The sequence below is a fragment of the Apteryx mantelli genome, chromosome 14 (genome assembly GCF_036417845.1).
Source record: "Apteryx mantelli isolate bAptMan1 chromosome 14, bAptMan1.hap1, whole genome shotgun sequence".
In the NCBI taxonomy this organism is placed as follows: Eukaryota; Metazoa; Chordata; class Aves; order Apterygiformes; family Apterygidae; genus Apteryx; species Apteryx mantelli.
In genome coordinates, this window is record NC_089991.1 from 22862458 (window position 1) to 22878697 (window position 16240).

General features: G+C 57.4%; 1 protein-coding gene across 2 annotated transcripts in view; it reads left to right on the forward strand.

The window, feature by feature from the left end:
• CXXC5 (CXXC finger protein 5) overlaps window positions 1-16240 on the forward strand; it is a 57588-nt gene that overhangs the window by 17342 nt on the left and 24006 nt on the right. The window contains exon 1 of one of the 2 annotated variants that reach the window (XM_067304719.1): window positions 6696-6711. The exons of the other annotated variant lie outside the window; for it this stretch is intronic. The gene's annotated coding sequence lies outside the window, so the exon portion shown is untranslated. Of the gene's footprint in view, window positions 1-6695; window positions 6712-16240 lie in introns of those variants that run through there. 2 annotated transcript variants of the gene reach the window in all.

Sequence of the window (16240 nt, forward strand, 5' to 3'; positions counted from 1 at the left end):
TCAGATCCAGCCTGTGAGTCAGCTTTTTCTGGTGCTGGGGGCATCGTGCTGGCATGGGTTGTGCTCTTCACATTGGCCTCCGCGCCAGGAGGGTGGGAGCTGGTGGTGCCTGGGTTACTGCGGGTGCAACGTTGCTGCCCAAGGCGTTTGGTAGCCAGGCTACGTGACTGCCCGGCTGGAGCGGCGGGGCCAATCTGCCTCAGGACAGGGCACGAGCCAGGCGCTGCTTGTGACACTGTGCTCCCCATTTCCCTGAGCCCCAGGATTGCTCTGTGGCAGTTTGCATTTCTGCTTTGGACTGTGCTATTTTCCTGCTACCTCTTCTCTCTCTGTCCCCCCATGCACACACTTATACCCGGGCTGCGGGGATGGCCGCGTGATGAGAGTAGCAGGAAGAGCTGAAACCTCCAAGCTCTGATTCCCTGTCTGATGCTAAGTGCACGGCCGTGTCCCAGACCTTCCCTGCCTCAGTTTCCCTCTGGCAGCACAGCAGTAATGAGGCTGGCTGGCCATCCTCACCAGCCTTGCCTCCTGCTGCGTGCTTTCTGAGGGAGCACCAGGCTCTTGCAGGGGAGATAGAGGTGCTCAGAGGTATCACTAACCATCTCCTGCTGATCCCCCCATGGGTTCGGTTATCTCTGCCCTCACTGCTCTCCCTCAGGGCTGCCATAGGGATGCCCTGCCCCAGACAGGGAGGGTTGGGAGACCTCAGCCTGGACCCCCACAGCCGGAAGGCTGGTGCCTGGAGAGATGCTGGCTGTGTCCGTGGGCTGGGGCACCAGGACGGCCCGAAGCATCCCTTTAAGCATCACCCCGGGAGCTTTGGTGAGGCAGCATGCGCCGGCGAGTCCTCACCAGGCCAGTCCCGCTTGGCTCTGTGCTGCTCTTCCGGCTGTGTTTGCTGCGGCAGCCGGCGTGCCGGGCAGTCCTTGGCCGGGCGCTGGCGCTGCCTCCCAGCCCGCGGGGATGGGGAGCGCGGCGGGCTCTGCGCGGAGCATGCCGGGTAGGAGCGGCCTGGCGAGGGGCTGACAAGAACTAATGACCCTGCAGCCGTCGCCTGGCTAGGAACTGAATCCGCCAGGAGTTTCTCTTTCACGCCGCGGCCGGCACTCTAATTAGTGCTGGGGAGACCTGAGGACGCTGCAGAGAGGAGGAGAATTGCTCCCACCCCTGAAGGCTTTGGCTGCTGAGCTCATCAGGAGAGCGCATTGAGTCTGGGGTTTTGCATTGCGTGGAGGGGGGGTATGGCCTTGCTGCACCCTCCCCTCTGCCATCCGCGGTGCAAATGGGGGGCTTTTACTCTGGTGAGGTGCAGAGATGCCCTTCAAACTGCTACCCATCCCCTTCGATGGGGGGGGGAGGGCCTTCGATGAGCCAGCTGTCATTAAACCCCTGCTACCTTTTCCCCCCACCAACCAGCCAGTGAGCTAATGTTGCCTCGGGTGAGGTCATGGGTGCTGGGTGAGCTTGCCCAGTGCTGCATCTGTGTGTGACAAGGTGCATGGGTGTCGTGGGTCCCCACTGTCCCCTTCGAGCTAAGCTGCTCCCGTCAGAGGGGAAAGACACGTGGTCCCGGTCTCCGGAGGTGAGGCCCTTCTCTGCTGAGAGCGTTTCCCCCGCCTGTTTGCCAGCTGGGAGTGGAACAGGCGTTGCTGCAGAGAAGTGGAAAGTTAGAGAGGCTAAAGAGCAACTGTTTCCCCTCTCGCAGCCATGCTGCAGGAGAGGCCTCATCATTTGCCCGTTGTCTGTGGAGACCTCCAGGTACAAGGCAGCAGGAGGGACCCTGCTTTCGAATGCAAACAGCTTTAAAGAAGAGCCCGGCGTGTTCCCCAGCCCCATGGAAATGAAGGGCCCAAGCCCACTTTTTGCTTTGCAGGTCACCTTTAATCCTGCCGGTCAAGGCTGTCCTAGAGACCCATCTGTCGCCCTGCTTCTCAAGACAGCTCGTGGGATCAGAGCAGCTGAACCTTTCCCTGCTGCCCCGGGGGGAAATAAGAGGACGGGGGTAGGATTTTTTCCTGGTGCCAGGGCCGTGCGGTGTCCTGCAGCTTGGTGTCTGCGGGCCTGGCTCACTGGGGCCGTCTCACTCTTTTGCCTTGACCGTGTGGGCTGTACTGTGCCACCGTCTTGCAGCAGCACCTTCCCCGGTAACACGGTTGGGCTCCTTGCAGCATTTCCTTTATTCCTGTATTAATTGTGTGGAGCGCGTTGCGGGTGGCTGGGAGCGGTGGGGCCGGCAGCCGGGGAGCAGAGCCCTTTGTTCAGCCGAGTACGAGGCAAGTCCCACTCAGCCGCGGCCCCGCTGGCTGCTGTGCTCTCCCGCAGCAGGATAGGCATCGTAGAAGGGAGAGTGCTCTGCCCTGGGCCCTCTAGCTCACCTGGTGCCAGGGTGACTTTGCACCATCCGGCTTGTCGTGTCAGATGCAACCCTCCTCCTTGGAGATGCTCCCTTTCTTCTTGCGGAGCGCTCATTGTAAGGGGGTAGATCTGGGTCCACTGAAAGAATCCCGTGCTGATCCATTGCCTGGCATCCACATCATGCCCTATGCCGTGGGGCTGGGCTCTTGAAGGTGTTCCGGCTCTGCCCCGTATCCCTCTGAAGCGGACTCTGCGTGTGCTGTGTCCTTGCAAGCTGCTGGCTGCCTGCAGCCCTTCTGGGACGTGGCGCTGCTGAAAGCCAGGCTTTGTGTCTTGATGACGAACAGAGGTGTCTCGTGTTAGGCACTGAGGTGGGAGATGCTGGCACAAACTCTTGGGGTACTCTCCTCTGCCTGCTTGCAGATCTTAGTTGTGTCCTGTCTCCAGGTTTAGGTGGCATTGATCGTTTGCTGTAATCTGTGAGGGGATTGGGCATCTCTTGCCCTAGTGCAGGCAGCTGCCCTCCAGCAATAATAGAAAGCTCCCCCTCGTACGGGAGGGAGGAATACAGCCCTCAAGGGATACTGGTTCCAGTCTTGCCAAGTCCAGTTTGGAGGGTGAAATCCTGATGTTTCCCTCCGATGCTTTTTCATCAGCTCTGCTCTTGTGCTGATTTGGCTCTGCAGCGCTGCTGCGTTCGGTGGCTGCGTTTCCGTGCTGAACCCCTGAATGCCGACACAAGGGCTGGGGTGTGGGAGGTGAGTGACGCTGCTTGGCTCTTGCTGCATCTCTGCCTGCCCAGCGGATGGGGCCGTAGTAACTTGCCAGGGCCTGGATGTGCCGGGGGGGGCTCTGCGAGGAGCAGGAGCCCTGCTCTGCTGGAGCAGGGATCAGCCTGTTCCTCCCCCACTTTTCCCGGCTTGGCTAGCAAGCAGATGTGGATCTCAACAGCTGGCCACATCCACCCCGCTGCTAGCCCATCTGCAGCAGGCAGGGCCCACTGAGCTCTGTGCGGCTGGGGCTGGGGAGGAGCCCGCGTGGAGAGGGGATGGAGGGGCTGCCTGCGGGCATGGCGGTGACAGTGCTTTTATAAGCCAGTCATGGCATCTGCCTCAAAGCTCGCCTGATGTCCGGGCTGGGCAGAACAAGCCGCCTCACCCTCCTCTCGAAATTGGTGAAGTCATCCTCTGGCCTTCCTTGTGGGGTCAGAGGCTGATTTGAGGGGGACTGGTTTCACGGGCACATGAAGGTGGTGGCGTGCCCTCTTCCTCTGGTGGCTTACTCAGTCTTGGCCTGTTCAGCACCTGGCGGTCCCCTGCCGTCCATTTGGCTTCATCCCTCACCCAAGGAGGTCACCGCTGATTCACCACTGTTGCTAGCTCCTGCGGTAGCCAGAGCTGCCGCCATGGGTTGAGTCAGCCTGTCTGCATTCACTTGGCCCTTCGGGGGCTGTCTTTCCTCAGCGCTCTCCGGTCCCATCCCGCTTCTTCTTTGCATTGATCCTGAGCCTGTCTTGAGAGCCCCCATCTTCAGAGTTCGGATCGGAGGCCTTCAAAGGGGAAAAACAGCCTCATTAGGCACAGTTTCTCCCTCGGGAACGGGGCGCTTCCCTGCCCTGACCCCGCTGCGTCAGCCCGGCTGTCTGCTGCAGCCGCCTGCTTTGTCGCCTCGGTGAAGGCTCTGCCAGGCAAGGAAGCGCCTTCCCCAGCCGCAGCCTTGTCCTGAAGCGCCACAGGCACCATGAATCATTTATGAGGCAGAAATGAAAGCAATTAAGGACAAACTTGGAAGTACCATCTCAAAGAAGGGCCCGCTGCTGCCCTTGGAGTTTGAGGTGCTGACAAGTAGTTTGGGGTCTGCATCTTGACCTACGTAAAGGATGATCTGATCAGAAATCTGCCGGGGACTGTGATTACAGTGCATTGAACCGTCTCTCGGTTTCTGGAGATAAGGTCGCCAGACATCTAGATGTGGGAGGAGAGGCAAAGCTGAGGTTCTGGCTCACAGGGCCGGTTGTACCCTTTGGGAGCTATATTCTGCCTTTCTCCATCTTGCTCGTGCTGGGACCGGCATCCAGGTGTTGAGTGCTGAGCGATGTCCTGATCCCACCCCAGAACTGGCTGCATGGTAGTGCTGGGTGACACAGATCTCATGGGCGAGAGCACGGGCAGGCACTGTATGGTGCAGCCATCGCTGATGCTGGACACACAAAAACCCTGTGCTTCTTCTGCATGTCCTGGTCCATGCCACAGCAGTAATTAAGCATCAGTGCTATTTCCAGGGTTGCAGAGGTGCTTTACCTGTGTCCATGCATGAATTTTGCCTGCAGCAGGGAGGGCCTGGGTCTCCAGTGCTCAGCTGAACCACAGAGATGGGGTGGGGACCTGGCTTTGCTCGGGTTTGGGAAGAAATTCTCCCCACAGCTGTTGAGACAAGGAGGAGAAAGAGGCTTGAATTTTGTCAGCAGAAGCTTTAGCTGATGAGAAAGTCAGTGCAGAGGTCTAAATGCAGCTTAATGGCTTTAAACAAAACTTCCTGACCACTTCAACTCCCTTTCCCTGCCATTGGGGATGCAGTAAGGTTTGACCTTAGGTATGTGACCGCTGGCACCGCTGTCAGGAGCAGAAGCGCTATGCAGAGGAAGGCCTACAGATGCAAAATACATTAAATTCCTGCAGCTTTGGGGCTGAGAATGCCCCAAACTCATGTCACTGGTGAGAACAGCCATCCCTACTCTGTGGTGAGGTTGATGCATGGCCTTCTTAACTCTGTCCTTCAGCTAGAGCAAAAGCCTCGGAGATGTCCCCGGTGTCTCTGGGTTGGGTGTTCACGGGATGGTTCCCTCCCTGCTCTAATCTGGAGTTGCTCCTCTAGCCCGGCTGCCATGAAGCATGTGGAGATGTCGGGCTTTGGCGTGGTGCATTCACTTCTCCCACCTGCTGCCCAGGTTGGGTTTTGAGCTGATCAGGCTGTGCCTCAGCCAGGGAGAGGTGGTATTTGGAACGAGAGCTGTGACTCGTAGGAAATCACGTGGCTCTGAGACCTGGGGCTTTACGGGAAGAGAGATTAGAAAAGAGAGGGAGAGGGGGTGAGCTGTGGAGGGGACTCCTGCCTGGGGCTGCAGCCTGCCGCGGGGAGCTCGGCCTCCCGCTACTCGCTCCAAGCACACGCAGCTCCCTTCGCGGCTGGAGGAGTTTGGTCCCCGTTAAGCAGGAGTAAGGCCCTTGGGATTCGGCTCTGCTTCTTCCCTAAATCTCTCCCCGTGCACAAGCTGCTGGCTGATGCTTCCCGGCAGGCGCGGGGAGGCGCTTGGAGAGGTCGCGGGGCGAAGGGCAGGTGGGCAATCAGTCCTCCCTCCCGAAAGCAGATGGTCCCTCCGAAGCAAGCTGCCCCTTCCGCATCGATTACCCGGGCTGGATGTTTAACGATTGCTTTCCAGGGTTAATTAAACTCTCCTCGTCAGGGTTGCTGTGCCGTGGGGGAGGAGCGTTCCCTACCTGTGTTTGTGCTGCCTCCGACTGCAGCCCCGTCGGCCCCTGGGAGGGAGCGAGTCCGTGGCTGGAGCTGGGATTTGCTTCCAGGCCAACACTCACCCTTAATATAAATCTAGGAGCATGGCAGTTGTGCAGGGAGGATCTCCGTGATGGTCTGTTCTTCTCTCTAGGGCATCCGAAGCACAGCATTTGTCAAGGTCAGCTACAGAGTCGAGAGTTAACCAGCTCACCATGCGGCCTTGAATATCAGAGAAGAGGCTGGCTGGTGCCTTCTCCCCCGTCTGTCGTTATTTTTTTTTGAAGCCAGCCTGGTCCCTCCTCCCGCTACCTTGTTCCCATACGTTTAGGCTGCAAACACGTCTCTATTTCCAATTATTTTTAAAGCCGTCAAATATTTGGCAGCTGGACAGTCATTGTAAAGTAGCGTGTTTTGCAGAGCGGGTCACCAGCCATGCAATTGTTCGGAGTTTCTGATTCTTGCATATATAAATATGCCCTTTCATCGGAAGCTCTCAGTCGAAACTGCCATCTTTTGCCTCGTTGTCAAAATCGGCGAGGTTACGCATCGTTTGCTGACTCACAGCCTCCTGCTCTAATTACTCGGCTAAACTCCCTCCTCAGAGCGGGGAAGTGAATCCAGGCCCCTTATTTTCCCTTACCATGCTCTAGCTGCCAGGCTGCGCTCCTCTGCTGGAGATGGGAGATGATGCCTCCTCCGGGCTGCCTCCCATCACTAGCTGGGTACAAAATCCCACCTTCCACCCTTGGCCTCTGCCCGTTGGATTAGACCAGCCAAGAGGTTGCCGCCAAGCCGCAGGCGATTTGTGGGTACATCCGCGCGGGCCCAGCTCTCGTGCAGGTGCGTAACCCGAGTTTCCAGCGGTGGTGGGAGGCCATCACTCCCAATGCCGGTGTTTCTGGTCGCCCCGTACTGGTGGGCTGTAGCGCTCCTGCAGAGCTCTGGGCAGCCTCTGGAGCATTCTCATTTTCGGAGGTGCACGGCTGCCTCCTGCGGTTCCTGCCCGTGGGAAGGTTTCGGTGCGGGGCTGGAGGCGTTGCGAGGGCTGGCTGTTCCCGCAGGCAGCCTGCCTTCCTCCCGTGGCCCGGGTGTCGTGTTTCCCAGAGACCAGGCGGTATTGCTCTGCCGCCCGGGCAAGATGTTGTAGGGACTTTGGACTGAGCCCTGGCAGACCAGAGGGTCCCGCGTTCGCTGCCAGTAGGTGCGCGGGTCCTGGTGAAGCGGCCGGCTCCCTTTGCCCCGTCGGCAGAGGCCTCGCTGGCTTGCCATATGCCCCAGGCATCGCTTTGCTGAGGCACACTCGCCCGTGTGCTGGCAGGAGCCGGCTCCCGCGTAGCAGCTGCTTAGCTTTCGCGCTGCCGAGCACCTGGCGCACTGGGACCCCGGCGAGGGGTGCGACCGTGGCTTGTGCCGGGGTAACCCGGCCGAGACCCTCGGGGTAAGCCTGGAGCCTGGTCTCCTTCCTCTGCAGCAGCACCAACTCAGACAAGCTGTGCCCTAAACCTGTTAGCTTATCCTCTTTTATCCCAGTCTGATATGATCATCCGCACTGTAAGCTTTCATCCAGGCCCAGCGTGATTTCCAGCGTTGGAGTGATTTGAACAGACGCCGCAATTACTGCAGGGTCAGTCTCACCCCACTCCTCCGCACTGGCTCGGGCTCTTCTGGAGGGGTCCTGTCCATGTGTAGGAGCCCAGAAACAAAGCTGCAGAGGAAGACACGGGCTCTGACATTTAATTAGTACTATTATTTTTTTAAATGTCCCCAATCCCAGGCTTGCCGATGTTATGTTGTGCCAGCATTGCCAACAGGGGAAGATCCTGCTTTCTGTGCGCTGCTCTGACACAGATCTCCATCCTTAGAGGGCTGCGCCTTCCCTCTTTCCAAGGGGGGAACCCACACCCACCCAATTCCCCCCTCTGAGCCCCCGCCCAGTCCCAGTAAGCCTGGCCAGATTTGTGCAGGGCCCGAGTTGGATTTAATGTGCTCTTTTTATCTTCCCATGTGTTCGGTGGTAATATTGCAGTGGAAACAATGCCCCTGCAAATCCATCTTGCTAGCAGAGGTGAAACCTAGCCTCGTAATCCAGTGGTAACGACAGCGTGCCGAGCCCAGTAATGCAGTAGTGCTTGCTTTGGAAGAACAGATATTTTATTTATTTATATACGTGAAAAAACATATATGTATTTGCACGGGCTTCTGTCTGTCACAGAATGGTACAACCACGCATCTTATCTTGTAAAGCCATATTTTGGCCCTTTTTTCAAAAGAAAGTGAATTTTAAGCACAGGAGACAGTGATGGTTTCTTTGGAGCTGTTACGATCTGCCATGTACAATAAATCCGTCTTAGTTTGTGGATTATTGGCCCAATAGACCGTAACAGCTCTGTCAGCCCCTCCTGGCATGCTGTGTCCAGCTAGCTCAATGCTGTGTGGGTTTTTCTTTTTTTTCCACAGAAATTTCCTAAGGATTTTTCCATGCCGTGTGCATGTACAGCAGCTGATATGGAAATCACAGGAGCTCAGTCGTATGCCCAGTTTTTTTTTTTTTTTTAATTTCCCCTCTCAAAATACCCAAAGGAACAAATCTACATTACGGAATCCAAGCCCCAAAAATATTTTAAAGCATAAAGGCACAGCCGTTGTTTTTTGGGAGAGCGGCGGGATAGCAAGCGACTGCGTTTGAAGTGCGCGGCGGTGTCTTAAGGGATAGTTTCGCTGCTGCTCTTGAGCAAGGTTTTCCTTGAACAAAACCCCCAGTCACAGCCTCAGCCCGGCACCCCTCCTGCCGGGAGAAGTTGTTCCGGGTTCACCGCGTGGCTGCGGCGTTTCCTGCCAGCGCGCTTGAGATCCAAGCCTAGAAAAATAGCATTTCTAAAGAAAGCGCCGCCGCGACGGCGCGCGATAGCCGCGCGGCCCGGCCGTCTCCGGCGCGCTGCGTGTCGCCAGGCCAAGCCCCCTCCCTGCGCCCGCCCTGGCCCAAGGCCGCCAGGCGGGCTGCCGCGGGGCTGATGTGCGGCTGCTCCCCCCAGGGCGGATTTCGGAGCAGGCTTCACAGCCCCTCAGGGCCCAACGGGCCGTGCTGTTTGCCGAGGGCCCCGGAGCAGGGAGCGGGCGCCGGGTGCGAGTGACCCTTCGGGTGCCCACTGCCCCCCTCCCGGAACCCAAAACCTTGACGCTCGCTGCCCTCCCTCCCCCTCGGCTCTCGGCCGCGGAGAGCAGATAAGCGCTGACCCGGAGGTCGCCCGCGCCAGGCGGCGCGGGGGCAAAGGTGGCCACACAGGGGGCAGGGCCCCCAGCTCCGCGGGCCTCCCTGCCCCGGCCCCTCTGCCCCGTGAGCAGCCTGGGCAGGCTGGAGGGGCACGCAGCCGAGGGGCGCGTGGCCGGAGGGGCGTGCGGGCTGGAGCGGGCCTTCTGGCACGGTGGCGCCGACCCCACTCGCGCCCTCCGCTGCGGAGAGGGCCACGTCTCGCCTTCCTCCCTGCTCTTTATCTCGGCCCTTCCTCCCTTTCCTCTCCTGATACCTATCGCCCTCCCTCTGTTCCTTCCCTCCGCCTGCGGCTTTGCTCTCCCCTTCCTGTGTTTGCCTGCGCCGGGAGGCCGGGCAGGCGCCAACGGCCGGGCCGCGGCGAGCCAGCCGGCCCCCGAGCCTTGGCTTTGCCTCCCGCCCGCGTGGGGAGAGCCCAGCGGCCAGGCCCCAGCGTGCGAAAGCGGCCGCCGGCTGCCGTCCACCCCGTCTGGCGGTGCCCGTCTCCCTGTGGCTCAGTGTGGAGCGCAGTTGGTGTGACTGGCCCCGTGTGCGGCCCGGTGCTGGGTCCCTCGGTCCCTGCGCGCCCGCGCTGTGGTTTGGCTGGTCTGCTGGCACTGCCGCAGGGCTGCGCCCGCTCGGTGGCTCTGCCCGCGGTGCAGGCAGGGGGCTGCCTGCCACTCCCCGCCTCGCTTCAGCGTGTGCCCAGTGCACGTGGCCCCGGCACCAGCGGGCCGCAAGGGCTGCCGGGGAGCGGGGGCTCGGGGGAGGCGGGCAGGGGGGTCTCCGGCACGGTGGTCAGCCAGGCAGCCAGCGCAGGAAGCGCTTTCATCTCCCCCGCTCTGCAGATGAATGCGTTGCCTCAAAGCTGGCTGCGGCGCTCCGAAGTCCAGCTGTGCTGGGCCGGCCCATCCATGCGGGCAGGCGCTCCCCCCGCCCCAGCCCCGGCCGCGGCCCCGCGCGGGCATTGTCGCCGGCCCTGCCGCCTGCCTGTGCCACGGCCTGCTCCCAAGGTCAGTGAGGGGGACGGGGACGGAGGAGAGCGAGGGTAAAATCGTTAGTGGTTTTGCAAGGGAGCAGCCGCCCGGTCGCAGGGCTTTGTGCGACGGGAGCCGTGTGTCTCTCCGGCTCTGCCCCAGGCTCTGCGCAGGGACCACGGCCATGGAGGGCTAGAGCCACCGCAAGGGACAGGGCCAAGGAGCTGCGGGGGGGATGGTCCCCGTCTTTGTGCTTGAGGCCAAGCGTAGTCTAGGGGGGTGTTTAGGGCGTCTGGCTGGAGAGGGGTCCGGTGCCATGGTGGGGCAGGCGTGTAATTCGGAGTGGGCCTGGGGCGGGCTGAGAGCTCAGCGCTGTCGGTGGCAGTGACAACCCAGGCCGTGGCAGTAACGGTGACGGCCTGGGCTGGGCCGTCACGCGAGGGGTCTGGCGCAGGGCTGCTGGCCGGCGGTGTCTCTAAGGCCCCCTGCCCCTCCTGCTGAGGGAGCTGGTTGGAGCAGGTCCATAAGCCCATTAAGAGCTCAGCGAGCCTTACGCCTCAGGGGTCTGCAGGAGGGACTTGTACTAGTTTGACTTAAACCTCTTGAGTCAAAACAGGGCTGCCTGCTGCGTGGACACGAGGACGCGGGCAGGCGGTTGCATGCGACTGTGTTAGCACCTCTGGCTGGCGCCCCCCCTTGCCGGTGCCCGCCGTCAGTTGGAAATCCCAGCCGCGAGGCGCTAGTGGCATGCTTGTCCCTAATCCCTCGCAGATGCACGGTTGGATGGGCTTGCTGCAACCTTGGTGAGTTAGAGCTCAAATCCCAGCAAAGGCGGTTGAAGTGAAGCATCTTCACTAGCTCTGGGGGCACCATGGTGCATGTCTATAGGCGGTTACAGTGGCTCAGCTGACAGGTGCTAACGCGGGAGCCTGCCAGACCTTAGCCCATGCCTCATGCAGTCCGGGAGTTGGACCCAGGCTTCTCTGACCACTGTGTTAACTGCCAGGCTCTTTGTTCTGCCAAAAGAGAAGGTGAAGTCTGCAGCCCTGAGAACGTCATAGCTCAGTTTTTTGGCTTCAATACATCATTAAAATGCAGCATCAGGGGAAAAAAAAGTGTGTCCTGTTTTTCCCAATACCTCTTTCACTGCAAATCCTGAAGCAGCATTTTCCCCCTCCCTGTGCTGCAGTTCACCTTTACGTCATGTAGAAGAAAGGTGCTGGAAGGGCACGTGGGTCCATCCAAGGTGCCCTAGGATGGGGCAATGACCTCGATGGAGGAGAATCTGGGTGATATGACTGTGTTAATATGTAAAGCAGGAGGAGCTGCTTGGATCTGTAGGGGGAGAGGACCTTCCAGATAAAGGGAGGAGCAGTGGGATCTCACAGTGGTCCCACTGTTGTACTCTAACACATGGATGACCCATCAGAGAGTCCCCAGAGGTACCAGAATGATACAGGATAATAGGAGGTGCTGGGGAGCTTTCTCTACCCTTAGCCTGGATGTGCCATGTATCAAATGTGTCAAAAACTAACAAAGGAGGAAAAATATCAGGATGGGTCTTTGTGAAACCCTTGGGATGGAAATGCTCCTTCCACTCTTTTGTGTGCACAGCATTCTTCACAAAGCTTTCCTTACTCATGTCTTGGATTTACTGAGAACCTACCGGAAGATCGAGAAAGATATCACAGACATTCTCTAAACTGCCAGTGGCTCATCCTAACTGTGCTGTTTTTTTTTTTTTTTAATAGTTCCCACCCCTCCCCTAATTCAAGACTAAATTCCCTCAGTGCTCCTGCTCTCTGCGAGCTGGAGCTGCTGGGGCTGTCTGCCTGCCTTGCTGCGCTCTGCCCTGTGGCACATCTTCCCCAGGGCTTTGCTGCCACGGAGCGAGAGTCATCGGGGAGGTGAGGTGTGACAGCTTCTGCACTCCTGTCTCCTCGGCCCCATCCCCTTGTTCCCCTCGCTCCCGAGGCATGAGGAGTCTGTGACGTGGCTCTTCCCTGACACCATGTACCTGCTCAGTGAAGAAGACGGAGGAGGACGAAAGGAAGCAGCAGGCCAGGGAAGGCAGCAGATGGAGTAGGATGTCTGTCATGCAAGCCGAGAGCGGGCACTGAGGATGGCAGCATCTCGGCAGGAGCTGGAGCTCCCAGCCTAGCTTGTCCAGCCCTATCCATGGAAGGATTCAGAAACCCTCCAACACAGGTACCTTCTGCCCGTTGCTGCCTGATGCGAACTGCTCTGTTCCTCAGACCTTCACTTGTGTCCTCTGGAGCTCCCCTTGCAGGGAAAAGCGGGTGCTGGTAATTTGCCTTTTGTGCAGAAGATCCAGTGCTCTTTGCCTGGACCAGTCCCTCCTTGGTAGCCTGCCGTTCCTTGCCTTGCTCCTAGCTCTCCATAGGGATTCCTTTCCTTTCTGTAGCATAGCTATTCTGTACCATTCTGGTACCTCTAGGGACTCTCTGATGGGTGATCCATATGTTAGGAAGGACAACAGTGGGACCATGGGAGTCAGACTGGGCAGGAATGGAAGGATGTTGGCTCCCCTGCCTGCATTAGGAGCTGTTTTCAGCCTCTGTGGGCTGGGCTGTCTTGTCAATCTCCTCCTTTTTCTGCATCTCCCTTCCCAGCTCTCCTGCCTGCCTGGAGGAAGGTCTTTAAGTGGCACAAGGGGAAGAGCTTGCCTGTCTCCTAGAGTTGCAATAGTGTGGAGATGGCCAGCAGGGCTAGAGCCTGGCCAGAGAGGCTCTTCTAGGGCAGTGTCCCACCATGTCAGGTGCGTGTCCTCAGGCCTGGTGGGCTGCTTCTGAGAGCAGAACCTGATTTATCCCTCAGCATCAGGGCTGATATGCTCCCAGCTGTGACCCTTTGGGTTGGTGCCCTGTCCTCTAGAGGGTGTGTTCCTCCCTCCTCTGGGGCTTCCAGTCACTGCGGCAGGAGGATCAATGTGGAGATGGGCTGCTCTGTGATTGAGTCATTGGTTGGCCACCTTGTCCCAGTGTGCTGAGCTCTTTTTAATATACCTTCATAAATCAGCTTCTGGCACTCCCAGCCACTCAGCTGCTTTTGCTCTGAGTTCCCTCCAACTTCTCTGCTTCACTGTGGTACGAGGTAACCCAGGATGGAGCACTGCATCCCCCATGGGTCATTGTCACTCCATGTGGGATGCATGAGCATACCATTACCAAACAAAATTACCTCTTTCCTGTTTGGCCTGTTTCTTTCCCATCACATTTCTGTCTTGTCTAGCCTGTTCTAAGGGTCTGGCTTGCTGGGTCAGCCCTACTCATCTTTTCTCAGACATTTGATTCAAGGAGTTTTGCTTCTGATGACTTGTCTCATAAGGTAACCAAAGAGCCCGTTGGAGTACATGGTGCGTGTGGATGTTTTGTTTCAGGAACGCATGGGATCATCCCCTTCTTAAGAGTGAAGAAACATGTTCTCTTGCAGGGGCCATCAGCCTAGCAGGCAGGTCCCTGGGAGGAGGCTGGGGGCTCTGAACCCCTCCTGGGTTGGCTGGGGAAGAGGTGAACAGCAATGCAGTATGTACTGGCTGTGATAACCACGTCCGACTGCCTCCTTGTTCCTCAGATGGCAGGGAAGCGAGAAAAGGCAGAACATTTATGGCTGCCTCTAGTTTGAGTTGTACACACTTGGAGTTTAGGGACAAAAAGGACCAGCTGGTTAGCTTGCCTGATTGCCTTTATAAGTGGATGAAGATCCCGAGATACCCTCATGCTGAGTAAGGTCACTCAGGCAGTGACTGGTGTGCTGCTGTAGCTCCTATCCTAGAGAGGCATCCCCTCGGGACCCGAAGTCTTTGCTTCCTTGGGAGTGTATTCCAGGGGTGGATTGTCTGTGCTGTTAAAAACGTCTGCCTTATTTTGCTTTTGTGTTTGTCTGGCCCCAGGTTCCAGCCACCCGCTTCTGTCAGGCCTTGCTCCTTCAGATAAAGAGCTGTTTAGGGTCTGGTGCTTTCTCTCCGTAAGGGTACTTACACTCTGTAATCAAGTCTCCTCAAATCCCATCTCCTGTTCAATAAGCTAACCACATCAAGCCCTTTCCATCTCTCACCTTGTGTTGTTTCCTTCATGCTAAGGGATCAGACCTACGGCTCTTCTATTTTGCAACCTCCTGTGAAACTGGGACTACTCCTGGTCTCCCTGATACCATACATAGAGCTTAACCCTCCCCCTTGGTTATTGTGCATCCCGCTGCTCTTTCTTCTGAGGATCCCCCCATCCTGATTCATTGAATGCCTTGATTCTGGTGGTGGCACCTTCCCTCCTCATTCGCTGGGCCCCAGCACTGCTTTCTGCCTGTATTAGGGCTGTTTCTTTGTGATCTGCCAGTTCTTAATCTGTCTCACTTGTGCCCTATTGCTATGGCACAATGGTGATTTTTTTTTAAACTAGGATGGCTTGTGGCTGTAGGCAAGACATCCAGTGAAAATCTATGTGTTATAGTGGTGCAATTGCTTTTTTCAGCCAAACCTGTAATCTTATCAAAGATAGCAATCGGGGGTTGTTGGTACAACCTCTCCCCACCTTGCCACTGTATTGATGAAGGATGAGTTCTTGTCCCATTCTTCACTGGGAACTGTTTTCCCAATGACTCTTAACATCATCTTGCCCAGACTGCTGTTTTTCCATCCTGCTCCATCATGCTATATAGAAGGAAGAAATCCGTTCTCTTGGCTTAATTCTTGAATAAGCATCAAGAACCCAAAGAACTGTTAGAAATCCCCTCCAGAGGAGAGCTTGGCAGGAAGGAGGTGTATCACCTGTGCTCTTCTGGCCTCAGATGCGACAGCTCACCTCTGGCTTGCTGAGGGAGCTCAGTGTTCAAGCATCCGAGAGCGTGGCATGGATTTGGTGCAGGTTTCCTTCGAGGTCTTGAGCAGTCCCACAGCAATTGTGGCACTGGTGCTTGAGAGGGCCCAGCAGGGTGCCTGGAGATAGAGAGGGAAGGTTTTTCTGACTGGAGATACCACCTGGAGTTATACTGTGGAGGCAGAGTCTCTCCTCTGCCCAGAGCCACACTGAAGGCAGAATTTCCCATTCACGACATCACAGTAGGTCGCTGTCGAAACCAATGTCACAGCTGCGATGTCTCCGCTCTCCCTCCGCATCGTCTCTCCACAGCTGTCGCCAAACCCTAGATGCAGGCAGCCAGGAACAGGCTGTTCTCGCTCATGAGCCTTTGCATTTCCCAGTGCCAGGATTTGTTGATCTCCAGGACGTGGTGCAAAACCTCTCTGTGCTCAGTTCTCCCAGAGGTAAGGAGCTGGTTGCTCTGTGGTCTCCAGCAGGTACGAAGGGATGAGGGCCTTACGAATATTATATTTCCTTGCTATTTATACTGTGATGCTCCAGCTAGCCCACTATGTCAGGCGCTGTACGGACATGTTTTTGTGGACTTCCCTTGCCTGCAGTGAGTGTGTAGGTGTCCAGACAGCTTTGGAGATCTGGGTCTACTACCAGCAAGGGTCCATGCTGTAGAGAAGCCAAAGGGGAGAAGGGGGACAGAGGGAGTCTCAGGAGACCTGAGGACCTGTGAAAACAGTGTCTGCAGCTCCCCAGAGTGAACAGAAGTGACAGAGGGTGTGCAGAAAACCATGGGTCCTGGAGGTGTTGGGAGCAAGTGTCCCCATCCTCTCTTCCTGACTGGACTTTGGAGGCAATGTTTCCTCTGCTGTTAGCACCAGACTGCTCATACGACGAGATCTCCCAGCCCATCCTTGTACACAGCATCTTCCAAAGGGGCCAAGCCCAGCTCATGCTGCTGGGGCAGAAGATGAGAGGCAGGGCCCTGAGCTTTGAGGTGCTGCGGCAGAGATGAGCAGGAACAGGGATGCATGGGGCTCGGCTACTGGCTCTGGACTGCCAGCAAACAAGACCTTCTTGCCAGAAGGCAGTAGCATAAGCTGCTCTCCCCTGTGTGTCTCTCCACAGGAAGACAGCAGATCTGGTGGTGTGCAGAGCAGGGCTCATCCTGTTTCCCTACAGTACCTGGTGGTGTACTGATTTTGTGGCAGTGGTGCTGCCCTGCTCTGGGGGCCGGTCTCTGGGGAGCCTCAGGTTTCTGTGCATGTATTTTTTGCGTTCTAGGACCATCATAGAAGGTGATGATATGTTTAGTA